Here is a 27,939-nt window from a genome sequence, read left to right as displayed (position 1 = left end):
TAACTCTTTGGAGGATGCAGATCTAGGGACAGTTCATGTTGCCTTATGAATCTCTTCTGGTTGCAGTCTGGAAAATGCCAGTATTCTAAAGGGTCCCATATTTTACTGAAGGAAACCTAATTGCCCAGCTGGAGCTAATATGAAGTCTCCTTAGTACTGGTTTTTATTCCTCATTATGAGATCACATTTCCAGCTCTGCTTATTTATTACACAAACATTCATTACCATATGGTTTGTATTGTCACAGGTAGTGAGGTGGGGCCATTTGGGACCCTGACATGGTTTCATTCTCTGTATTGCTACATAACAGCCATGCTCTGTCATAAGTTCCTTCAATAACAGAGTATTTTTTAAGGCTCTGGCACAGGCACATTGGTATGAAAAGTACCCCACCCCTCTCCTGCCATTGGTAGACACTTCCTTGAAAACATGACCAGATTTTCAGTGAAACAACTACTAAGCTCCAGAATCAAAATCTCCCTTCTGATTATGGCCAGAAAGGTTTGAATCACCATAGCCAAGTTTGATGTGCATTCTGAAAACTCGTTCTCGTGATCAGAGTCACGCATGTGTGTGACTGCATCTGTGTGGGGCAAGTCAGTAGCTCATGGGGACTCATGCCAAGTCTGCTCTACTGCTTCAGTTTCGGTTGGTTTCAGATGCTGAGGTACTAGAGGTGTAGGAGTCACTTTGAGTACGAATGTGTGCTTTGCACTAAATAGGAGCAAATAATTGATTTTGGGGGTCAGGGATCAAACCAATAAACATATGGTTTGATTCAAACTGAAACTGATTTTTTTTCTTGGCTAAAACCAACCAAACAAACAAAACAACAAACTGAAAAAGTTTCACTTTGGGTCAAACAAAACTTTTTGTTCAACCCAAAATGAATTTTGTTTTGGTTTATACTTTAAAAAATTAGCTAAATTACAAAACTAAAAAAACCCAACAAAGTCAAAACATCCCTTTGAAATGAAATATCAAAATGAATCATTTCTACCTTAAAATAAACCCATTTTTTCATCTGAAGCTAATAGTGAATTTGACCTGAATTCACAGATAGCTTAGGTGCCTGTCACAATGCATGTTTTTGCAAATTTAGTAATAATAATAATAAAAATTAATAAACCCTGCTCCACATTGGACTCCTCTCCATTTGCCTTCATGAACCTAGATGGGGAGGAAGTGAGTTCATTATTGGAGAATGTCAACATTTCTTCTATGCTTTTGTTACAAAACCAAAAATATAGTGTCAGCCAAATGCAAAAACAGGAGATTCAAAATGAAGTATAATGCGAGTTATCATAAATATGGGATAAATTCACACAGAATCCTACTTCCAGATGTCTGTCCACTCACTTAACTAATCATGTTCTTTGGACACAGATATTGGATGGTTTAAAAAGGAGTTGAAAGGTAATTTACTAAATTACTAGAGAAGAAACTTTATTCTCAGGATTGTAACCTTGAATATTATTTAATAATAGCTTATTATAAAAATGCCATTATTCTAGAACTATTTTTTAAAAGACCTGAAGACTTTTCTACCAGCTTCTCCGAGATAGTGTTCCAATCATAGTACTCACAGGTACACCAGTGCAACGGAGGATAGGGACACCATTCCTGCCCATCCTGGCTAGTGGCCATTGATGGACCTATCCTTCTTGAACTGCTTTTGTTCTTATTGGAACCCTGTTTAGTTTGGGCCTTTACACCATCCCCTGGCAAAGAAATATTTGTTGTTTGCTTTAAATCTGCTGACTATTCATTTCATTGGGTGATCTTGTTGTGTTATGTTAGTGAAAAAGTAAATAATATTTTCTCATTCAATTTTTCTGCACAATTCATGACTGCTAACATACTCCCACCCTTTTAGTCTTTTCTTTTCCAAGCTGAAAAGTCCCAGTATTTTTAATGTCTCCTCATAGGGAAGCTGTTCCTTACCCTTAATAATTTCTATTGCTCTTTATACCTTTTCCAAATCCAATATCTCTTTTTTTAGCTGGGGTAACCAGATCTGCATACAGTATTTAGGATGTGGGCATACAAAGACTTTATATGGAGGCAATAAGATATTTTCTGTTTTATTAGCTATTCCTTTCCTAATGATTCCCAGTATTTCGTTAGCTATTTAGATTGCTACTGAACATTGAGCACATGTTTTCAAAAAACTATCCACAATGATCCCAAGATCTCTTTCTTGTGGGGTAACAGATAATTTAGACCTCATCATTTTTTACTTCATCATAGTTAGTATATTTTTCCATGTGAATTCCTTTGTATTTATCAATATTGAATTCCATCTGCCATTATGTTGCCCAGTCACCCAATTTTGTGATCAGCAGAGACTCAAAATGAAGCATTTGGACTGAACATCAGGGAAAACTTCCTAATGATAAGGCTCTAATAGATTGTGGAATAGTCTCCCAAGGGAAGTAGTGACATTTAAAATAGGACTAAACAAAAGAAATACACTCCAGTGTAGTGTGTGACACTACATTGGTAGCCATATGAACTATTTCTTCCCCCCCGCACACATTTCAAAATCCTGTAGTAGTTACAGCTTTGCTACTGATATGTGTTATGGGGCAAAACACGGATGATGATGTTTGCTATACCAGGATTTTGCATAACCAGAGTTATCACTGCGAGTTGAACCTCTCTGGTCTGGGAATCTCTGGTCTAGCACCATCTGTAGTCGAGCAGGACCATGGATGTTGCTGGACCAGAAAGCCCCCGGACAAGAGACACTCTACTCTGGGTAGTGGAGTCCTGGCACCCTGGGGCAGCCTCAAAGATGCAGAGTGTCCAGTGTCCGTGGGCTGGCTGTAGAGTTCCACTGGCCCCACAGTAATGGGACCCAGCAGCTCTGGAAGAGTGGAGCCCCAGCAGCACCAGGACAGGAGATCCCCAGTACACCGGAGCGGGGGAGCCCCAGTAGTCGAGAGCTGTGAAGCTCCTGCGGCCCTAGCACAGTGGGGTCTGGGAGCCTTTTAGGGAAGTGGAGCCCCACCAGCCCTGGGACTGGCTGAGGAGCTGGAAGCCCAATTTCCCAAGGGCAGGGGAGCCTGGCAGAGGGGTCTACTTCCCCTGGTCTGGAAAACACCCTGCTTCAGGACCAGTGAGGTCCTAAGGGTGCCAGGCTAGAGAGATCCAACCTTTAGTTTCATGAGAAGACACCTTAACACTGACTAGTGAAGGGTGAAATCCTAGTACTGTTGAAGTTCCTGAGAGTTTAGCCATTGAATTAAGTAGGGGTGGGTAATATTCAGAGCTCAAAACATGATGAATAAACTTCAGCAGATCACTGGCCACTAACAACTTATGCTTAAGAGAAAAGTGCACATCAAACTGCAGAAGACTTCCCTATAGCAGGAAAGGCATACCCAAAGGTGAAGGAGGCCACAGGAGGCATTACCATCAGTGTCTGTTTCAATCCTAGGATACATCTAGACAACAAGCCTCTTTCAAAAGAGGCTTTTTCGAAAGAATCTTTCAAAAAAGCTTATTTCAAAAGAGCATCTAGACTGCAACCACTTATTTCGAAAAAGCGAGCCGCTTTTTTGAAAGAGAGCACCCAGGCAGTCTAGATGCTCTCCTCTGAAAAAGCCCTATTTGCATTCAAGAATGCCTTTTTTTTGAAAGAGCACTTTAGAAAAAAGGCCTTATTCCTTGTAAAATGAGGTTTACTGTGGTCAAAAAAACCGCTGTGTTCTTTCGATTTAATTTTGAAAGAACACGGTGGCAGTTTAGATTCAGGGGAAGTTTTTTTTAAAAAAAGTCCACTTTTTTTGAAAAAGGCCCTGTAGTCTAGACACTCCCTTAATGAGATAAAGTTCTGTATTCCCTCTTACGTATTTCAGTGCCTGTTCTTTCCACTCAATCTGCTTTTCTGTTCCAAGTGGAATGCTAACAACACTCTTTAATTTTTTTTTTTTACTGGATCAAAAACAAGAATAGCAGCTAAAATTAGCATCAAACAAAAGACAAAGTATTCAAAAGAATTTCTTGCTTTGAGAATTCTATGAGCATTAAGTGGCAAAAATCATTGAAAGGAATAAACCTACAGCACAGTGTGGCTGAGAGTATCAATTTTCTTTTAACTGAACAAAAAAAATGGTGTTTCTTTACAGGAGGAAAATAAATTGCACTGGGTCTAAAATAGTACTGTTTGACTTAAGCACGCCATTATGGCTGTGAGATATGTACAAAGGAACAATAGCAAAGCGACATTTGTTCTGGTGAGTTTTGCTACTATGTTTGATAATGAACTTTCTATATTAGTCTGTTCAAATCAATTAAAACCTACTTTCTAAATAAATCTAAGCTGGAAGCAAGAAAAAAGAGAAACAGCAGCTGATAGCCCCATTGATTTGTGCAAAAAAATTAATTTGTCCTTTGTTGTAAATTCTTTTTATCATGAGAATCTCTATCAACTGAAACATCGTGTTCCCAGTGAGTATCCTGAGGGCAACAGCAGGAGAAATTCAGTCAGTGCCATACAAATGCTCGGCTTCAGCCTGTGCAGAGGTGATCAATTCAAAGCGTAAACAATAACATTTAAAGAAATAATAAAAGGGAAATGAAAACAAGTAACAACATAATTAAAAGGCAGCCTCCTGAGATATGTGAAGAGGCAGGGGTTTGTGGAGTGGGGAAAGGGGGCAGAAAAACAATCCAATCCTTCAGCAGGAGGACTTCTGTTAGGAAAAAGCAATTCAAGAAAAATTGCTTTAAGAAGAAAATGGATTTTTTTCCACAGCATGTAGAATTGGGCTTGAAAACCCAAGGATTGGATCAAATCAAATCCAAGTCACGGTAAAGAATAATCAATGCAACTTATGATTTGGCTGCAGGGAATCATTCAGCTCATATTCCTGTTCTTGAAACAATATAGCAGGGTTAATTACCAGTGCAAACACTCCCCGCTCCCCACACCAGCCACTCTTTTATGAAAAAGCATATTAACTTTAATAAATGGAGTTTTGCCTTTGACTTCACTAGACACAAAAGAAGGCCCCTAAACAGGTAATCTCAGTAGGGAACCAAAGACAGAAGAGGCCAGACACTGAATTCAATTTTCATCTCTAAAGACAGTTTCTTTAGAGGAGGCACAAAAATTGTGCCACCGTAGAGTTTAAAGCCAGAGGAGACTACCACATCATCTAGTATGACCTCGTATATGTCGCAGCTCACCAACACCATCCAGCATCTGCACACAAAACCCAACAAATGAAATTAGACCCATGTATTACAGCTCCTAGAAGACGAGACTCTACCACAGGCAGAGAATAGGAAGGATGGAGAAGCACCAGTGCCTATAACACCTGGAAAGGCATGGAAATGATTAAGTGAGATATACTCAGAAAATCCTGTTAAGTGTCCCGCATCCACATGCTGCAGAGGAAGGTGACCCTCCCCCCAGATCACCGTTAGCCATATATAGGGTCAGGTAGGAATTTTCTCCCAAAATCAGTCACAGAGCACATGGCAAGAATCGGGTGCTGGACTGGCTCGGCGAGAGAATACTCTGTGCCACCTCAGAATCTTGGCCTTCCCAGACTCTAGCTGCAACCATCCCAGAAAGGAACCTTCTAGTCTGAACCCCTGTATATCTGAGACCACTCTACACTTAGCACCCTACACTGAGCCCAACAATGGAAATGAGACCAAAGTAGTACAGCCCATGTCAGATAAAATGACTGTTTGTCACCAGCATAGAATGGGAAAGACTGAGGTGCACCTACACTATGGGGGAGGGGAGAAATCTTTTCCTGGCCCCTGCAGGTGGCTGGTTAAAAGCAGAAGCATGAATTTTAAGAGCATAAGACAAACTGGAATTGACCTCCAGGGCTGCTGAGCCTTGCCCCCTGCCACCACAAGCAACTCCATCATATCATTGCACTCATAAACGTGCCCATTTTTCTCTTAAATCTAATGTCGCTTGCCTCCACATCTGCTATTGGGAGGCTGCTTCAGAACCTCACCCCTCTGAGGGTTAGAAACTTTTTAATTTCCAACTTCAACTTGTTCATGGCCTGCTTATTTACATTTGTTCTTGTGCCAGCATTGTCCTTTAGTTTAATAGCTCTTCACCCACCCTGGCACTTACCCGTATTTATAGAGAGCAATCATACTACCTCTCAGCCTTCTTTCTGCTAAATAATAAAAAATAAGCTCCGGGGGTACGCTTTTGTAAGGCAGGCCCTTCATTCTTCTAATCACCTGAGCAGCTCTTGTTTGCACCTCTTCCAGTTTAAATTAATCATTCTTGAAAATGGGTGAGCATATTTGTATATAATATTCCAAAGGAGGTTTTACAAGTGTCTTGTAAAATAGCTTTAGTACTTCTCTGTCTCTACTGGAAACATCTTTCCTATGCATCCTAGGATTGCATTTCTTTTTTTCACAGCTGCATCATGTTGTATGTCATAGTTATCCATCTTATGACTCACCCACGATCCAGCTCTCTCTCTTCTCCTCTGCCGCTTCCAGCTGAGGATCCCCTAGCTCTTGGCAAATTTCTTGAAAAATGCTTTAGTTTCATTTAAGAATATTTACTTTGTATATTTTGACATGGAATGTTGACCATTTCTATTTTAATGGATACCAAAAGTTAACTTTTTAAATCTCCATTTAATAATAGTGTTACTCCTCCAGTTGCCCAAAAGAATGAAAATTTTAATAAATAAAAATAAATAAAAATAAAAATAATCATAAACATTATCCTGCAACATTTTATATGTATTAGAGCTTTTCATGAACAGCGGTAGACTTGGGCATCCTGGAAACATTTTTAAATCAAAATGGGAATCTCCAATTTACTAAAGTTTGAGAACCACTGATTTAGAATATGGCACAGAGAGTACACTTACAAAGTTTGTGGATGACTCCAGACTGGAGAGGTTACAAGTGCTCTGGAGGCTGGCATTATAATTCAAAATGATCTGGAAAATTGGAGAAATGATATAAATGTAGACAGGATGAAATTCAATACGGACAATTGCAGAGTATTCCACTTAGGAAAGACCAATCTTTTGCATACACACAAAATGGGAAATGGCTATCTCAGAAGGAGTAAGGCAGAAAGAGATCTAAAGGTCATAGTGGGCCATAAGCTAAATATGAGTCAATAATGTAACACTTGCAAAAAAAAACAAAACCAAAAAACAACAACAAAAACCAAAACCTGTGAACATCATTCTGGGATGTATTAGCAGGAGTGTTGTAAGAAAGACACAAAATAATTTTTCCGCATTACTCCACACTGATTAGGCTTCTGATGGAATATTGTGTCCAGTTCTGCCACTGGAAATTGTGGACAAATTGGAAAAAGTCCAGAGATGAGCATTATGACATAAGACAGAAAATTAAAAAAGTTTATTTGATTAGTCTAGGGAAGAGAAGACTGAGAGGGGCAAAATAACAATTTAAAAGGTTGTTACAAGAAGGAAGGAGAAAAAATATTCTCCTTAAGCTCTGATGATAGGACAAGATGATGGGCTTCAGGTGAAGCAAGGGAGGTTTCTTCCTATCAGTGTGGCTAACAATTGGAATAAATTGCCTAAGTAGGGTGTGGAATCTTCATCACTGGAAATATTTAATCAGAGATTAGACAAACACCTGTAAAGGGTGGTCTAGAAGGTACTTGGTCCTTAGTATAAGGGACTGGAGTAGATGTCTTTTCATGTTCCCTTCCAGCCCTATGATTCTATATTAAATTTACTTCTCTCTCGTATATAAAAAAAATCACTTACTTGTCTCTCAGAAGAAAATCAGGTAGTGTGGTATGACCTACTTTTGGTAAATTCATGTTGTATTACCTCCCCTTTACCATTTATCTCCATTAAGTTAATTTTCCATTCCTTCAAAATTTGTTCTAAAGCCTTTCATGCTATTGAGGTCAGACCAAAAGGGCTGTAATAACTTGCATCATTTATTTGTCCTTTCTTAAATATAGGTATGATGTGAGCTATTTTCCAGTCATATGGTACTAACCCCGAATACACAGATTTATTATCCAATAGGTTCTTGGACTGCATTGGAGACAATTTTTCATTTCAGAAGGTTGAGAAAACTACTGGGGGGAAGCTGTTATAGATTTGATTTTAACAAATAGGGAAGAACTGGTTGAGAATATGAAAGTGGAAGGCAGCTTGGGTGAAAGTGATCATGAAATCATAGAGTTCATGACACTAAGGAATGGTAGAAGGGAGAACAGCAAAATAGAGACAATGGAAGGCACATTTTAGTAAACTCAGAGCTGGTAGGTAAGGTCTCATGGGAAGCAAGACTAAGAGGAAAAACAACTGAAGAGAATTGGCAGTTTTTCAAAGGAACATTATTATGGGCTCAAAAGCAAACTATTCCGCTGCATAGGAAAAATAGAAAGTATTGCAGAAGATCACCTTGGTTTAACTAGGAGATCTTGCATGATCTAAAAATCAAAAAGAAGTCACATAAAAAGTGGAAACTAGGTCAAATTTGAAGCACTTGGAAGAGGGGAAGGTGACCAGGAATAGTCAGCATGGATTCATGAAGGGCAAGTCGTGCCTAGCCAATCTGATTAGCTTCTACGATGAGGTAACTGGCTCTGTGGATATGGGGAAGTCAGTGGACATAATATACCTTGACTTTAGAAAGGCTTTTGATATAGTCTCCCACAACATTCTTGCCAACAAGTTAAGGGAATGTGGATTGGATAAATGGACGGTAAGATGGATAGAAAGCTGGCTGGAAGGTTGGGTACAGTGGGTAGTGATCAACGGCTCAATGTCAGGATAGTGGTCAGTTTCTAGCAGAGTGCCCCAAGGTTAGGTTCTGGGACTGGTTTTGTTCAACATCTTTATTAATCACCTGGATGAGGGGATGGATTGTACCCTCAGCAAGTTTGTGGATGACACTAAGCTAGGGAGAGAGGTAGACATGCTGGAGGGAAGGGATAGAGTCCAGAGTGACTTAGACAAATTGGTGGATTGGGCCAAAAGAAATCTGAAGAGGTTCAACAAGGACAAGTGTAGAGTCCTGCACTTGGGATGGAAGAATCCCAAGCATTGTTACAGGCTGGGGACCAACTGGCAAAGTAGCAGTTCTGCAGAAAAGGACCTGGGGATTACAGTGGATGAGAAGCTGGACATGAGTCAACAGTGTGCCCTAGTAGCCAAGAAGGCTAATGGCATACTAGGTTGCATTAAGAGGAGCATTGCCAGTCGATCCAGAGATGTGAGTATTCCTCTTTACTCGGCTGTGGTGAGGCCACATCTGGAGTATTGAGTCTAGTTATGGACACCCCACTACAAAAAGGATGTGAACACATTGAAGAATGTCCAGCGGAGGGCTATCAAAATGATTAGGGGGCTGGAGCATATGACCTATCAGGAGAGGATGAGGGAGTTGGGTCTATTTAGTTTGCAGAAGAGAAGAGTGATGGGGCATTTGATAGCATCCTTCAACTTCCAGAAGGGAGGTTCCAAAGAGGCTGGAGAAAGGCTGTTCACAGTAGTGATGGATGGCAGAAGAAGGAACAATGGTCTTAAGCTGAGGTGGGAGAGGTCCAGGTTGGATATTAGGAAAAACTATTTCACTAGGAGGGTGGTGAAACACTGGAATGGGTTACCTAGGGAAGTAGTGGAGTCTCCATCCCTAGACGTGTTTAGATCCCAGCTTGACAAAGCCTGGCTGGGTTGATTTAATTGGGATTGGTCCTGCCTTGGGCAGGGGCCTGGACTTGATGGCCTTCTAAGGTCTCTTCCAGCTCTATGATTCTATGAAATTACAAAGGATGAATATAAGCAAACAATACAGATATGCAGGGGCAAGATTAGAAAGGCAAAGGCACAAAAAGAGCTCTAACCAGATAGAGACATAACGGATAACAAGAAGTCACCCTATAAATATATTAGAAGCAAGAGGAAGACCAAGGACAGGTTAGGCCCATTGCTCAGTTAGGAGGGAGAAGCAATAACAGGAAGCTTGGAAATGGCAGAGGTGCTTAATGACTTCTTTGTTTCAGTCTTCACCAAGAAGTCTGATGATGAAGGAATGCCTAACATAGTGAATGCTAGTGGAAATGGGGTAGGCATAGAAGATAAAATAAAAAAAGAAAAAGTTAAAAATTAATTAGAAAAGTTAGATATCTGCAAGTCACCAGGGCCTGATCAAATCCTAGAATATTTGGGTATGTCCACATTTGCACCGACTTTCGAGAGGTATGCAAATGCAGACAAGTGAAATTGCAAATGAAGTGTGGATTTGAATTTCCTGTGCTTCATTTGCTTAATCGCGGACCTCCGCTATTTCAAAATAACAAATGCTGTGTAGACGTGATTATTTCAGGAGAAAACCCTTCTTCCGAAATAACCCTTATTCCTCATACAACAAGATTTACCGGTTATTTCGGAAGAAGGGCTTTCTCCCAAAATAACCGCGTCTACACAGCATTTGTTATTTCAAAATAGGGTATTTCGAAATAGTGGTGGTCCACGATTATGCAAATGAAGTGCGGGAAATTCAAATCCTCGCTTCATTTGCAATTTTGCTTGTCTGCATTTGCATCCCTTTCTCAAAAGATGGTGCAAGTGTAGACATACCCTTGAAGGAGCTGATAGAGGAGGCATCTGAGCTTTTAGCAATCATCTTTGAAAAATGATGGAAAACAGGAGAGATTCCAGAAGACTGGAATAGGGCATATATAGTGCCCATCTGTAAAAAGGGGAATAAGAGCAATCCAGGAAACTACAGACCAGTCAGTTTAACTTCTGTGCCAGGAAAGATAATGAAGCATGTAATTAAGGAATTCATCTGTAAATATCTGGAAGAAAATAAGGTGATAGGTGACAGCTAGCATGGATTTGTAAAGAACACATCATGTCAAACCAATCTGATAGCTTTCTTTGATAGGATAACAAGTCTTGCGGATAAGGAAGAAGAGGTGGACATGGAATACCTAGTCTTTGGTAAGGCATTTGATATGGTCTTGAATTATCTTCATATCAATAAACTAGGCATATACAACTTAGATGGGGACTACTATAAGATAGGTGCATAACTGGCTGGATAACTGTTCTCAGAGAGCCATTATTAATTCTTCACAATCACGCTGGAAGGGAATAACAAGTGAGATTCTGCAGGGGTCTGTTTTGGGACCAGTTCTGTTCAATATCTTCTTCAACAATTTAGATGATGGCATAGAGAATACACTTATTAAGTTTGCAGATGATACCAAGCTGGAAGGGGTTGCAAGTGTTTTGGAGGATAGGGTCAAAATTCAAAATTTTCTAGACAAACTGGAGAAATGGTCTGAGGTAAATAGGATGAAGTTAAATAAGAATAAATGCAAAGTGCTCCACTTAGGAAGGAACAATCAGTTTCACACATACAGAAAGGGAAGTGACTGTCTAGGAAGGAGTACTGCAGAAAGAGATCTAGAGATCATAGTGCACCACAAGCTAAATATGAGTCAGCAATGTGACACTTGCAAAAAAAACAAAAAAAAAAGCAGCAAACGTGATCCTGGGATGCATAAACAGGAGCACTGTGAGCAAGACATGAGAAGTTATTCTCCCTCTCTACTCTGCACTGATTAGGCCTCAATCGAATATTGTGTCCAGTTCTGGGCACCACATTTCAAGAAAGATGTGGAGAAATTAGAGAGGGTCCAGAGATGAGCAACAAGAATATTAAAGGTCTAGAGAACATGAGCTAAAAGGGAAGACTGAAATAATTGGGCTTGTTTATTTTGGAAAGGAGAAGACAGAGGTGACATGAATGCAGTTTTCAGGTATCTAAGGGTATGTCTACACTACAAAGTTAATTCGAACTAACAGACTTTAGTTCGAATTAACTTTGATAGACGCTACACATAGAAACCGCTAGTTCGAACTTAATTCGAACTAGCGGAGCGCTTAATTTGAACTAGGTAAACCTCATTCTACGAGGACTAATGCCTAGTTCGAATTAAGTAGTTCGAATTAAGGGCTGTGTAGCCACTTAATTCGAACTAGTGGGAGGCTAGCACTCCCCAGCTTTCACTGGTGGCCACTCAGGGCACCACCTCTTCTGCCCCCCTCCCAACCCCGGAGCCCTTAAAGGGGCACGGGCTGGTTACGGTGCCTGTGCCAGGTGCAAGCCTGCCAGGTGCAAGCCTGCCAGGACCCAGCCAGCAGACCCTGCACCTGGCACAGCACGAACCAGCCACCCGCTGCCACCCAGCCCTCTGCCTCTTCCCGGGACCAAGCTGGCGGCTCCCGGGAGCCTGCCTGGGTCCACAAGAGGTGGGCGCCTGCCTGGTCTAGTGTGCAGATTGTGGACCTCATCCACGACCTCCGCACTAGGCACAGGAAAGTGGTTGTCTAGGGCAGGATAGATGCCAGCCTGGCCACCCAGGATCAGGTTTACATGAAAAACCTCTTTTCTAAGCTGAAAAGTCCCAATCTCTTTAGCCTCTCTTCATATGGGACCTGTTCCAAACCCCTGATCATTTTAGTTGCCCTCCCCTCTCCCACCCTCTCTCTTCCCCTCTCCCACCTCCTTTTCCCAGTCTCCCCCAGTTTTGTTCAATAAAGAGAGTTTCTATTTTTGAACACACGTGTCCTTTATTTTGTACATCAGGAAGGGGGGCTAGGGAGGGGTAAGTGGAAGGAGGTGAGAGGAGAATGGGGCACGAGCCCCCGATGGGGAGGACTGGGGTGGCTCTGCGGGCTCCTAGGGGTGGAAGCTCTCCTGCAGCTCCCCGAGTACCCCCCTCCCCAGATGGCAGCCTGCGGCAAGTGCAGCCGGGCTGATGGCCGAATGCTGTGATGTGCCAAGTGTGGGCACTCAGGGCACTCCAAGCCAGGACTGCTTTGCAAGTGGGAAACCCCTGAGAACTGTCTGTCCGGGGTGGGAGTCGGGTCCCTTTAAGCACAACCCTCGGCTAGCCTAAGACAGCAGCTCCACGCTCTAAGGCCTAATCTGATGCCCTGCCAGCACTGCTTCCGGCCATCCTTAACCTCGGTTCAGAGTCCACTCAATGTGGACATTCTAATTCGAATTAGCAAAATGCTAATTCAAACTAGTTTTTAGGTCTAGATGCACTAGTTCGAATTAGCTTAGTTCGAATTAACTAATTCGAATTAAGTTAGTTCGAATTAGTGCTGTAGTGTAGACATACCCTAAAATGGTATCACAGGGAGGAGGGGGGAAATTGATCTCCTTGGCCTCTGATGATAGGACAAGAAACAATGGATTTAAAATGCAGCAAAGGAGGTTTAGGTTGGACATCAGGAAAATCTTCCTGCCTGTCAGGCTATGTCTACACTACAGAGTTTTTCTGGGATACCTTTGGTATCCCAGAAAAAACTCTGCTTCGTCCAGGGAATGTGTCTGCTCTTCTGCATTTTTTTGTGGAAGAGCAGACACGCTCTTTTGGAAGTCCTGTCTTCTTCCTTCCACCAGGAATAAGGGCTCTTCCGAAAGAAGAGGCTTTTCTGAAATTTGGCCTAGCCTTTTCCCAATAGATCACTGTAGTGTAGACATAGCCTCTGTGTGGTTAAACACTGGAGTAAATTGCTTAGGGAGGTTATGGAATCTCCATCACTGGAGATATTTAAGAGCAGGTTAGACAGACATATGTCAGGGATGGTCTAGATGGTGTTTGGTCCTGCCGTGAGGGCAATTGAGTGGATTTGATGACCTTGCTACCAGACTAGAAATTTCGTGTGCCAGTTTTTTCAGTATTCGGGTTAGAAATTATCCAGTTCCCCCAATTTGAACACATTAATCTCTTTAAGTGTTGATTCTATTTCAGATGTCATAGATTCCATTTCTATACTTTCAGGTCTTTCATCCTCATGTTTCATATTATCATTCTTACTAAAAAACAGAGGCAAAATGTTTATTTAGTTTTGAGGCCATAGATTAGATTTAGTCTCTTTCCCATCACACTGCATAGCAGCCATCATCCTTCCTTATTCCATTTTTATTTATATAACTACAAACCTCTTATTTATTTTAATTTCTTAAGCAAGAGCATATTCTGCTTGCCCTTTAGCAATTCTCACTTCATTTTCTCACCTCCGCAATTTAGCTATCTTTGCTCATCAACCTCTTTTTCCACTCCTCATTGGCTCTCACTTCTCATTCCTAAGAAGCTTTTTCAGATGGTTATTCATTCTACTGGACGAGCACCTTTCCCTAAATGACCCCTTTGCTTGAGATGGACATTTCAGATTGTTTTTACTGATAACTGATTTGAACACATTCCAAGCCTCCTCCATGTTTGCGTCTTTGAGCTCTTCAGTAATTTTACTTCTTTTCCTAATTTCCTTAATTTTTCAAATTCTGCCCTTTTGAAATAAAAAAACCCATAATTGATGTCCTGATTTTGATTATCCTTCCATCTAATTAAAACTGAATAAACTTCTGATTACTTGATTCAAGGCTATTTTCTACAATGAACTCTTCTATTATGTGCTCACTACTCACCAAAACCAAGTCTAAAATTGCATCACCTCTTGTTGTTTCAGTGACAATTTGATGACAAAAGCTATGGCCCATCACTCCCAGGAATAATTGGGCCCTATCAGTATTAGTTGCAAGTATTCTTCAGTCTATACCTGGGAAGTTAAAGTCTCACATTAAGATACAATTATGTGATTTCTTTCCAAGTCAGAGCTTGAGGGTCTACTGCAGACCTCCAGCAGTATCCTAATGGAGTTCTTTTACAATCTTTCTCCAAAGTGATTTTCAGCCAAACAGATTTTGTTTTGTCTATGCTATTTGTTTTTTTATTTCTTTATAGTTTACCTGTTCAGCAATGTATAGTCCTACCCTGTTACCTTCACCTTTAGTCCCATTGCTCTTAAACGGAGCAGACTTTTCAAAACCTATATTCCAGACATGAGAGCTATTCCACTATATTTCTGTTATTCCTAGAATATCTAGTTTGACTTTCTGCACCAGTCCTTCCAGTTTTTCCCAATTTGTAAACTGCTCACTAGCCATCTACATGGTTTACTGCTATTACTGTTCTTCAGTTAAGGAGGCAACTTTGGGCTCCAGCGTCATCAATCTGGCAGTTTTCATGAGCACTAAATTCACTAACAATAAACAAGAAGTAAATAATAGATTGTAAGCCATGATTTTCTTATAGGTTATTGCACTTTCTGGAACCCTCCCCGCAAATAATTGACTATCTACTCCCTGACTCCAAGAGTAGGTTCCAGTATGCATCAAATTTTTAACCGCTTGGTTTATCAAAATATACCTTTTCCCCTCTTCCCTAACCCACCCTACTTCCATAAAAGCAGACATTACTTATTAAAATCAGTACCCTCATCTTTTAGAGAAGACTTTTAAAAAGAGTTTTTTTAAGACACACGCTGTTATAGTTGCTGGTTGCTTAGGGCACAGGTTCTTCACAAAAAGGTAGAATCTATGTGGTTTTGCTGACAATGAAAATGGACCATTTGAATCTACACCAGCTCCTATCCACACGCAAATTGTAATGGTACCTTAATCCACTTCATAGTTTGGAGCAATAAATAATTAATTATTTTTCCTACACCGTTTCAGGGCTTCGATAGTTCTACAGCACTATGTCTGACTAATTGTTGAATAACATATCACCAATTTGATTCCCTCTGAAATAGGTAATAGCTTGTAATTATGTAGAACTGAGTAAGTTGGCAACAAGTACTTCACTGCCTGTAGCTCCTGAGTCATACAAATTGTAGTGTCAACAGAAACACAGACTATTGTAGGCTTGCTGCATTAGCCCAGCAGACTCTGTTAGAAAAACCGTATTCATTAGAATTATTGAGGGATAGGAAGTAAGCTAGTTGGCTTTGTTTTGATTTCCCAATATTTAAAAAAAAATCGATGGAATTAAAGAGTTAGTGAAAGATTTGTAGAGCCCAATTTGCATGAACTATTTACATGCCTTTACTATTCCATCCTCAACATTGTTGTAGATCCAGTTCCCAGAAACTTACCTAGCTGTTCTAACAATACCCACAATTCTTTCCAAGTAAACTCAACTCAATGCTCCTAACTGTCCTTCTTCACCCCTGTTTTGACCCTTGTCACTACTTCACAAGACATTTGTGTCTAGGAGTTGCTATTTCTCAATTCATTCTTTTTTCTCCTTCCTCCAGTTCTCTTAATCCTTCTCTTCTTTGTTCCAAATCTTTGAGAAAAATCCACTTACCTTGAGTCTAGCAACTTAGCATGCTGACACAACTTTGCATGATTTGTGATCCAGGAAACCCCAGGTGCTTCTCTCTGAGGCAAGGAGAAGCCCATGAGGAGCACTGACTCAGCAAACAGCTAGGTGGCTGAGAAGAAAGACATTGCCAAGTGATGCTTGAAGTGCACATTGGCGAAAACTGAGAACATGAAGGGCTTCTTTAGGGGGAGGAGGGGAAAGGCTGGAAACCAAGCTCATGGGCAAGAAAAAGCAAGTGAGTGTTGCTCCAGCAGCGTACTCACCCCTTGTGTGGGGGCATGAGCGGGACATACAGGCCATGTGGCTGTCAGCCAGACACATGCATGCACCATCTGGGATCAACACAGGTGCCATTACCTCTCAGGTCTTTATCTCCCCAAATCACATTCGCCCAGCTCTCCCAGTCACTTGAGCAGTAATGGGCAACCTAGGCTAGTGAGAGGGTCACATGAGTAGCCCTCCAACAACTCAGTGGGATGCAAGAGTCAACAGTATGACACAATTGCAAAAAAAGCAAACATGATTCTGAGACGCATTAACAGGAGTGTTATGAGCAAGACACCAGAAGTCATTCTTGCATTCTACTCTGCACTGAGTAGATCTCAATTGGAGTATTGCGTCCAGTTCTAGGCACCACATTTTAAGACAGATGTGGAGAAATTGGAGAAGTTCTAGAGAAGAGCAACAAAAATGATTAAAGGTCTAGAAAACATGAGCTATGAGGGAAGGCTGAAGGAATTGAGCTTGTTTAGTTTGGAAAAGACAAGACTGAGAGGGGACATGATAGTTGTTTTCAGGTATCTAAAAGAGTGTCACAGGGGAAGGGGGAATTGTTCTCCTTGGCCTTTGATAATAGGACAAAAAAGCAGTGGGCTTAAAATGCAGCAAGGGAGGTTTTGGTTGGACGTTAGGAAAAACTTCCTAACTGTCAGGATGGTTAAACACTGGAGTAAATTGCCCTGGGAGGTTGTAGACTCTCCATCACCGGAGATATTTAAGAGTAGGTTGGATAAACATCTCTCAGGGAGGATCTATATCAGGGCTACTCAACACGTGGCCCACAGGCTCATTTGTTTGCAGCACACGGGGCAGTTTGGCTTTTCTTTGGGCGCAACATGCAGCCCGCAGGTGGTAGCCAAAACAGAAAAGTAGTCAATATAATGGTCTTCTGTTGATATGTGATTTAATAGTTAAATTCCTGGACTGTCATTGCTCGTTAAAAGTGCTGTCATATGGGTGGAAATCGGGTAAATATTGCATGTTATTAATAGCAGCAGAAATGACTTAAATGGGGCCTGTGTGTTGTGTTGTCTTGCCTTAATCTTTGTATTCATGCCTGTCAGTGTGAAAGAAGCTATTTGCATATATTTGCATGTTTATGCAACCACACTTAAGTTGCGGCCCACGACATGTGCTATCATTGTTGCCGCTGAGGCTTTCAAAGTTGAATAGCCCTGATCTAGATGGTGCTTGGGCCTGCCATGAGGGCAGGGGACTGGACTTGATGATCTCTCGAGGTCCCTTCCAGTCTAGTATTCTGTGATTCTATGAATATTCTGTAAAGTTTTGTATCACAATCTTGCCCAGTCCTGTTCTCTAGACTGACACCAGTCTATTATGATGAGACCCACCCACTGAATCTTATACGCTGCTTAGCCCCTTGAATGTAGGTAGTAACTGATTGCTGTTCTTAACTCTAGGTCTCTTAGGTGCATACTGCTTAGTGGGCAGTGAGGCCTCACTGTGAGACCACCTACCCTCAGAACAGGTGCCAAATCCCTTCCAAGACCCCAGTTACTTAAGAGCCTCAGAATCCACCTAGCCATGGATGTTCTGTTTTACCAGTTACATCTTCGAGGACCACAAAACAATGCATCTAATAACCCAGGTTTAGTAAAAGAATCTTTTATATGCAACCACTTTACCTTTACAGAACACAAGGCAGCCATTAGACTACTTAGACCAGACTCCAGAATGCTGTCCTCCAGCTTGGATCTCACTACCTACATATAATTTTCTCCAGAAGTTCCTGGGCCAAGCAGCTTTTCCTGCCTCTTTGACTTCTGGAATTGGTTGGCCTCTTTTGCTTAGAGACATCCCTTTCCACAAACCAAACTCTTCCCTGTTTCCCTACGTGCTGCAAGATGGTGTGGAAGCCCAGCCCTCCTTTAGAAAACCCAATTGTTCCAGTAAGGAAAAAGCCATTCAATGCTGATGGCCTCTGATTGCCCTGCCACAGCTTGTCAGACATTGTCTACAAGGTGTCAATAGTCTATTTCAAAACTGGGTGTTCTAATCCATCATGATGGTTTAAATCACAAGTGGTCATCACAAAGCAGAGGCACTGCCATGGGTCCATGCATGACATCACTATATGCCAACATTTCTGTGGCTGACATAGAACAACACTTCCTTGATTCCCATCCCCAAATGCTCCTCCTCTATTTGCACCACATCCATGATATGTTCATCATCTGGACCCATGGGAAGAAAGCCCTTGAAGAAATCCATCGGGATTTCAACTATTTCCACCACGCTATCAATCTCAGCCTGGACCAGTCTACACAAGAGACCCACTACCTGGACCCTACAGTGCAAATAAGTGATAGGCACAAAAATACCACTCTGTAAATACCACTCTGGAAACCTACTGACCGTTACACTTATACGCTTCCGGCTTTCATCCAGAACACAGTACATAATCTGTTGTCTACAGCTGAGCCATAAGATACAACCTCATTTTCTCCAATCCCTCAGACAGAGACAAACACCTAAAAAAGATCAGTAGTCTTGTCAGGATTACTGGGAGTGCAGCAGACAAGAATAAAAAGGATATTTGTTGTCAAGGGAGAGGAAAAATACTATCTTCCTCAACCTTTGAAAAGATTCAGGCTTGGTGGAAATAGATGATACAACCAAATCATAAATGAGTTTAAGTATGATCTGGGACTTGTTAGCATTTGGGGGAAATACATACCAAATATTTTGGTGAGGGGAGGAGACATACTCTTACGTTTTTGCACCCAGTTCAAGTTGTACCTATCACTACTAGCTATGCTTTTTAAATAAGATCATCCACCACTTTACACTTACAAAACACTTTCAGCTCTGGATCTCAAAGCATTTTGCAAGGCAGAATAAATATAATTAATCCCATTGTACACATGGGGAAACTCAGGCGGAGAGGTTACACGAGTTGTTCAACATCACACGCTGAGTCAATGGCACAGGCAGGAATACGACTCAGGTCTCTGGATTCCCTGTTTCATGCTCCATTTACTGAACTATTTCTCTTTAGGCTTAATTTTTTGTAACATTAACAATGTTTCTTGTAAATGCTAATTACAGACTAAGAGACTATTTACATTTAAACAACATTTATTAAAAAAATAAAGGCAGTAAGAGAGTGAAAGTGTGAATTAACTTGGCTGTTGCCATGAGACTCAGTGTTTAATATCTGGATTATTCACACAGTCTCTCTACAGAGTGCTGGTGTTCTTAGATGAGTTAGAAAGCCTCTCAAGCCCTGTCCACATTAGCATTGTGAGTTTCTAGATATTTTCTCTTCACAGGAATTTTGCTGTATTCACTCTTTTAAAACAGCATCTTGGAAAAAAAAGTGGGGTTACTTGAACTTCACTCATCTACAACAACGGAAAGCTTTTAGGAACCAGACTTTATTTTACTAACTATTTTTTATCTTGCCTGAGAACACAGAGCATCCATCACTGGAGAACAATGGAGAAAGCAGTGATGAGACACAATCCAGTAAGGATCACATCATTTTGTTATATTTTACTCTAATCTGACCACACGCCAGATTTATGCTTCAATTACTGCAGCTGCAGAGGAGGGTATAGAAGCATTTTATGGTCAATTCAGTGCGTGGATGACAAACAAACTAAGCTTGATTTAGTCATAGTTATCAGAGACTTTGCCTGTTGATGAATTTCTAAAAGCTGACATATCAATATATCCTGATTTTATATTAAGACAGAGATATTCATGCATTAGAAACATATTAGGTTAAATCTGATGGGTAATCTGTTTGAATTAAAGATCCTAATTCGAACTACCGTTACTCCTCCTGCAATGAGGAGTAACGGTAGTTTGAATTAGGAGCTTTAATTAGAACTACCTAGCCCATGCAGCGTGTGGCCACGGGCAGGGGGTTCGAACTATCGGGCATTTAAAAATGACAGTGCCTGGGAACATGCAAATAAAGCCCGGGATATTTTAATCCCGGGCTTTATTTGCAAGTTCGAATGACTACATTAGCCACCCTACTTCGAACGAGGGTGGCTAGTGTAGACATACTCTATGGTAGCAATGAATCCTCAGCGTAACTGATTAGGTCTTTTTCATGGGAGGCTCCTAGAAGCATCCATTGACTTGAAGGGTTTCTAAAACTCCTTTTCACTGTCTCACTATATCAAATGTAGAATAGTGAAATGTTTTGAAAGCCTACTCTAATACAGGAAAAACAATCAACAACCAATAGTCTAGTAGAACTACTTCTTTATATTTATTCTTGGATCTGGACTTATTATACTCTGCTCATCTGAAGAAGTGGGTTTTGCCCACAAAAGCTCATGATACCATCTACATGTTTTATTAGTCTTTAAGGTGCTACTAGACTATTTGTTGTTTTTTAAGTTTTTCCTGTTACAGATTAACTCGGCTACCCCTCTGAAGTTATCTAATACAGAGAGTTAAAACTTTGAATCTGTGCAAATATGACAGTAAGTCTTGAACACCATAAAGGCCTATCCATTACAGAGAATTTATCACTGCCCACTGATTAAGAGATCATAGCAGGTTAACAGCAGAACTGTTTTCAAGTAGGGCTTTTTGCCAAAATCCACAAACACTGGGAGATGAATAGCAAAAGCAAATGAAAGCATTATCTTCAGAATCTCTTCTGTACTCTCAGTAAAGCATCTTTCACACATTGTGTGCTTATGTGTGTGCACACATGCTGTATTCATTATGAAATCGTTACTTAAGGGAATTTCTAGATTTCCCACTCACATACCAGAATTAATACCTCGATTGAGCCTATCAGCTGGGGAAATGGAAAAACATTCTAGCTTTTCTATATGTAAACTGAGCTTACTGACAATGATTTGTTTTGAGACGAGCCTTGAAGCATAATGCTGTAGCAGACCCACTGGAGAAGAATCAAAGGAGCTGTTACAAAGTAATGACTAGAATATGCACTAGCAGCTATAGGGTATGGAAGGAAGGTTCCTTATCACAGAATAACCCCTAAAATATGGATTTGCCATGAAACAATTAGTTGTATCAGTCTATTGCCTGACTACAGCTGCAGCTGGGCAATACAATCTCAAAGGTGTTAAAAATGTTTATGGAGGTAAGTTAATTGTATACTGGCATGCCACTAAAATCAGCCTCAGATATTACAAAACATTTCACAGATGTCAGGTCAACAGCCAGCTCCTCAGCTGGTGTAAGTCAGTGGAGTTTCATTGTTACTAGCTCACTTCATGCCAGCTGCGGATTAGCCTCAAGGCTCCAGCATGTAAAGATCAGGTTTATACTATCAGCTCTGTAAATTTGCGGATTCCCTAGCTTAATTTTCCAGTTGGTGAGTTTACACACCTCTCCAAAGTAAAGAGAACCCTGAGAGAACACTGAAGTTTCTGTAGCAAGCAATATTACTCCAAAAGAAAAGCTAAACCTGTGCACTTGTATATATTTTTAAAAAATTACCTTGCAACTGCAGAGTGATCACTGATAGAAGAGCTAGACATCCATTAATGTTTTAGCTTGCTGCCTTCTTCAAATCTCACCTGCTTCATACCATAATGATTAACAATATTGTTCACTGTTTTTTTCCTCTTAGATTGCCTTTGAACTGGACCTGAAGTCTGATTTTTAAGTATATTTGTATGTCTACACTAAAAAACTGAGGGAATCAGCCATAATCACAACTGATTGATTCTGAAACCTAGTTTGTTTTATTTCTATTATAAGTATGCGGTCTAATTGCAGCTCTGAAAACTTTTAATTATTATGCTGAATTAGCAAAGTAGTATTATTTGTTCAATGAAGTAATAGGGTCAACATTAATGATAATCTCTATAAAAAAAGAATCTGTTTCCTGGAGCAAAGTACCAGTTTGGGAAGTAACACCAGAAATGTTGGCTCTTTGGAGATGGAGCTGATTTTTTTTTAAACCATGCAACTAAATGAAAGACAACTTTTTTTCTTGCTCTAGTTTTCAGTGTAGAACAACGAAGGCTAAAAAATACCCCCAAATTCAGCTGCTTCCTCATGTTCATAAGAAAATGAACTGCCTAATGGATTGAAGATGTGGGTAAGACTACAGGCAGTCCCTGGGTTATGTACAAGATAGGGACTGTAGGTTTGTTCTTAAGTTGAATTTGTATGTAAGTCGGAACTGGTACATATTGTAGGGGAAACTCTAGCCAAACATTTCTCCAGAGCTCAGTTTTATTCTCCCACACATCACTTCCCTCAGTCCTTTATTCTCAAGCTGAGGTGTCTGTTGAGAAAAGCCGCTCCGTGTCTCCCTGGTCTGCTGGTAGGGGCGCTAGCTTCGCATCTCCCTGGTCTGCTGGGGGGAAGCAGCTAGTGCGGGGTTGCCTCACCCCGTTTGTAAGTAGGGATCCAATGTAAGTCAGATCCATGTAACCCGGGGACTGCCTGTATATATAAGTATATTTTTTAATTTGATTATCTATACATACTTCCCTGAAGAGTTTGTTTCCACTGTACCACAGCAACTGTGCCTCAGTTTCCCTCTCTTGGTATGTCATTTAACTTTCCTGTTAGATTGAAAGACTCATCTCTTCCAAGGTGACAAAAACAATGCAAGACTTTACCCAGTTTTTTCCTCTGGATTACAGCCTTCCAGAGAGGGTGTGTCAGACTTCTCCTCTGTCAGAACACAACAGGAACATACTCGGCTGACTACTCAGTGGCACCTTCCACTGAGCTCATACCTTCCCCTCTTCCAAAAATTCTAGCCTTTAACTCCTCAGCGACAATGAATCAGGTTTTGGGTCTGACCACCAACTCTCACTGTTTCCTATGTCCTCTTCCTCCTTATGCTATCTCTATTCTGCCATTGAACCCACATATTATTGCCAGCTTGCTTGCATTTTTCACATAATTTGTGATTTTTCCCCCCTTTTCAAAGCCCCAGCTCTTTGAAACAAGAGATTGCATGAGTGTCTCAGCTTTCCTTTCAAACAGTTTATTGTCCTCATTATTGTGAAAAAAAAGTAAGTGTAGCCTAAAAGCTTGGAAACCAGAAGGCAAATAAAACTCAATTTTTATTGTTTTAAAAGCTGATCTTATGACTTTTGAAAACCTGAGATCGGTAGTACTGCATTACCTCTGCCTTATTACCCAGACGATTAGCTGTATTTTTAGGCCACTTCTGGATCCTTCTTCAAAAGTCCCCTTGATGCTTTTCTAGGTTTGGTGGTTAATGAGACACCACTCCTACCCTCTTTCTTGCTTCTCTTTCTCTCAGTTAAAAAAAAAAGTCACAGCAAAACGTATTCCTTCCTAGCTCTTGGGGGAGAGAATTTATATTCATTGGCACACCTTTCCATAATTCCTCATTGTGCCATTTACTCTCATCAGCCTTGAGAAATACAACTCTCTGGGCATGTCTACATGTCAGGGCAAAATTCGAATTAAGATACGCAACTTCAGCTATGTCAACTTCAGCCCATGTCGAAATAGCTTAATTTTCTTTTGGCACTGTCTACACAGCAGGAAGTTGAAGGAAGAGCTCTCTTCCTTCAATTTCCCTTACTCCTCGGCTGCGTCTAGACTGGCATGATTTTCCGCAAATGCTTTTAATGGAAAAGTTTTTCCGTTAAAAGCATTTGCGGAAAAGAGCATTTAGATTGGCATGGATGCTTTTGCACAAAAGTACTTTTTGTGGAAAAGTGTCCGTGCCAATCTAGATGAGGTTTTGCGCAAGAAAGCCCCGATCGCCATTTTCACCATTGGGGCTTTTTTGCGCAAAACAGTTTTTAGCTGTCTACACTGGTCCTTTTGCACAAATACATTTGCTCAAGAGGGCTTTTTTCCCAAACGGGAGCATCATAGTATTTGCGCAAGAACACTGACAATCTTACATTAGATCGTCAGTGTTCTTGCACAAATTCAAGCGGACAGAGTAGACAGCTGGCAAGTTTTTGTGCAAAAGCACTTGCTTTTGCAGAAAAACTTGCCAGTCTAGACACAGCCCTCATGAAATGAGGGTTACAGGAGTTGAAGTAAGAAGACCTCCAGCTCGCCATTATTTTGAAATAATGGCTTACAGTGCAGGTGCATATTTTGTTATTTAGAAATAACATAAGGCAATGGTGGATCTATTGCCTGATGTAAAGGGCCAGTATACAATGTTACTTGGAATGTGCTGCAATCACTTCAACTGGAATGAAGTTGAGGTGACATATTTCATTGCTTTCATGGCTGTTCAGGATAGAAAATGAAGAATAGAATATCCATATGAAATTATATAGGGAATTGAGCTATCAGTTTCAGCAGCGGCTGAATCTGGACGCCAGTTCCGACTTACATACAGATTCAACTTAAGAACAAACCTACAGTCCCTATCTTATACGTAACCCGGGGACTGCCTGTACATTAAAAGGGATACGATGTTCAAAAGTTCACAGTCATTTTACTTAGGCATTACAGGTTGGACCTCCCTGGATGTTGCTGGGCCAGAGAGTCCCGGACCAGAAAGATCTTAATTTTTTTGGAAGCAGGTTCCCATTTTGTATCTGTGAATGGGACAAGTAAATACAAGATATTTAGATATGTTAATGACATCACTTGCATCCACAAAATTATAGCGGACTTCAAAAGAGGAGGCTGGGTTGAGTTCCATTTTAAAATCAGGCCTCTGTGTCTTATGGTATCACAGATAGGATATGTCTATACTGCCAGCTTCTTGTGCAAGAAGCCTTTTGCGCAAGAATTTTTGCACACAAACTTCTTGCGCAAGAGCACATCCACACCTCAAAAGTGCATCGCAAAAATGATGTTCTTTTGTGCAAGAGAGCATCCAAGTTGCATGGATGCTCTTGCACAGGAAAGCTCTGATGGTCATTCACAGAATGGCCATCAAAGCTCCTGTGCTTTTTCCCTCTGTAGTGTTCACACTTGACTTTTTTCTCAAGAGCTTTAGCACAAAAGGTAGTTAAGCCTTGTAGAAAGAGGTTTACCTACACCGGCAAAAGCCCTCTGTTCTGCTGTTTTACTGCTGATTTACTTGGGCAAATGTGCATTTGAGGTATGGATGCTCTGCAGGTTTTGGCGCAAAAATAGCCATTTTTGCACAAAAATCTTGCAGTATAGACGTAGTCCATAATGATAAGAACTCTCAGAGGCGTAACAGCCTATTTCATCAGATTTCAAAAGCTAGGCTGGTTTGAATTGAGTCAATGCTTGATGAGACTCCTAAGAAACACCTAACTGTTGTTTATTGAATTAATGATGCACTATGTGGCACTTATCCATTTGCATGACTAAGAAATGAAAGTTCCATCATGATCTTACAGCCACTGTGCTTCTGGAGCTATTGGGTTTTGAATGAGATATAAATCTTCAGTGCTTTTTGTCATTAAAGATTTTATAGCATTGTAAAAGTTGCATTAAACCTGATATCCTGGCCAAATTCCAACCTGGATAATTACTTTCTGGCTATCTTAGCCACTAATTTGAATGGGAAAAGCTTTATTGTGCTTCCTGTCCTAAACTGTAGTGTACTAGCCTCACTCCACGCTCTTATCAGAGCTGCATTGTTTTATCAGAGGTGGTTGCCTTTCAGAGCTGAAAGTGAGGGATTACTGTGCATATCAGTTTGTAAAGCACTTTGGGATAAGCGCTGTCCAAATGTAAGTCTTAGTAGAACAGTTGAGTAGAACAGCTTGCACAGTCTGAGAGGATGTGTTCATAAAAGGTACGATTGTATATGGAAATCTCTTCTTTGATACACTATGTAAAGTCAATGCTACACTGTGATGTTTACCATATTTTGTAGGATACCAGGTACAGGACTAGCCATGTTTTAAAAATAATCAAATACTGGCACATATATTTTACCTGTATGGTCAACAAATTTGATCTTCCACTATGCAACAAATACAGGATAAATCTCTCTGGTCTAGGGCTCTCTGGTTTGGTAACACCTGTGGTTCAGCAGAACCTCTCTGGTCCATGGACCAAAGACCCTCCGCTCCAGGCAGCTGAGCCCTAGTGGCCCTCAACAGCCGAGCTCCGGCAGTCCCGAAGCAGCGGAGCCCTGGTGACCCTGAAGCAGTGGAGCTCCAGCAGCCCCGAAGCATCTGAGCTCCAGTAGCCCCAGGGCTATGGGGTCTGGCAGCCTTGGTGCAGTGAAGCCCCAGCAGCTCTGGGACTGGCTGAGGAGTTGGGAACCAGGTGTCCAAGAGGTAGGGGAGCCTGGCATAGGGGCTGACCTTCCCTAGTCTGGCAAACTCCCTTCTTCGAGACTGGTCAGGTCCCAAGGTTGTCAGACCGGGGAGGGCCAACCTGTACATGGAACATGTATTTTTGTCCACCTATAATTTGCGAAGCAATAAAAATTTGATTTCTCAAGAATAACCAAGATGTTTATGTATTGCTTGATTGCTTCAGAAATTCCTTTCTTGCTCATAGAAGGAGTTTTTGTAAGATATGAAAATGTACACCAAATTAAGGAAACCATTTTCCTTTTTTGCTTAGTTTAACAAGGGTTTTATTTATCTATCAGTTTAATGCATTTTGCTTCACTCAAAACCAATCTTCTTTAAAGAAAAGGGTTGCTGTACTATTTTAAATTGTTTAAATATTTTAATAAGGATTGACTAAAATGCTATGGACTTGATAACATGGTGACCTCTGCCTCCAATAACTAGCTTGTAAAATGGAGATCAAGACCTTACTTTTAGCAGAACACTGATTAAAATATTTTTTTTGGAGATTTCTTTCCCAAGAAGCTCTGCTAAGAACTGGTGCTTAATAGAATGTGAGCTGTTTAAACTCAGTGACCATCAATGTCATTCAATATGTATGGTTTGGTATAATTTAAAGTCCTCCGATCTGAATCCACAATATTTCCGTCTCATTTCATCCCTTCCTGAAGCAAGGGGCCAACCTCCTTTCATGTCAGTTATCAAAAAGGTTATCATCACTGATTTTTGAGGGACACTAACTGGCTTAAGAAAAATACACCATTGCCTGGACATTAGACTGCAATTTAATGTTTGCCTTTTTCTCACAAACATCCCCATGATATATACAGATGGTCCAGTCAGATTTGCCCAGGAGAGAAAATGAGATCAATTCAGCTAGAAAGAAATGAAATCAATGAAGGATTTGAGAGCACATTCCTTTTCAAAGGTTGTCACTTTTCAGAGTACGTATAATACTGGGATACTCAGAAGGTACATGTATTGTAATACAAGACAGTGGTTCTCAAACTTTTTGGCCTATGCACCACCTGGCTCAATGCAAACCTTTCTACAGACCACTGGTTACTAATGGAAACTCACCATTAATTACATAATTATGCTTGAGCCATTTTGCTAGTGCTGCAGCTAGGTAGAATGGTTTAAGATTTAATTTAAATTATTAAGCAGATTGAAGCCCCAGCTTTCATAGTCAGGTGTTTGTAATGACACTGCCGTCCCTTCCCCTGTGCTGAGGGCAGGATGTTCTGC

Source organism: Pelodiscus sinensis, chromosome 2 (genome assembly GCF_052426305.1).
Source record: "Pelodiscus sinensis isolate ZL-2025 chromosome 2, ASM5242630v1, whole genome shotgun sequence".
NCBI lineage: Eukaryota > Metazoa > Chordata > Testudines > Trionychidae > Pelodiscus > Pelodiscus sinensis.
Note: the sequence above shows the minus strand (reverse complement) of the source record.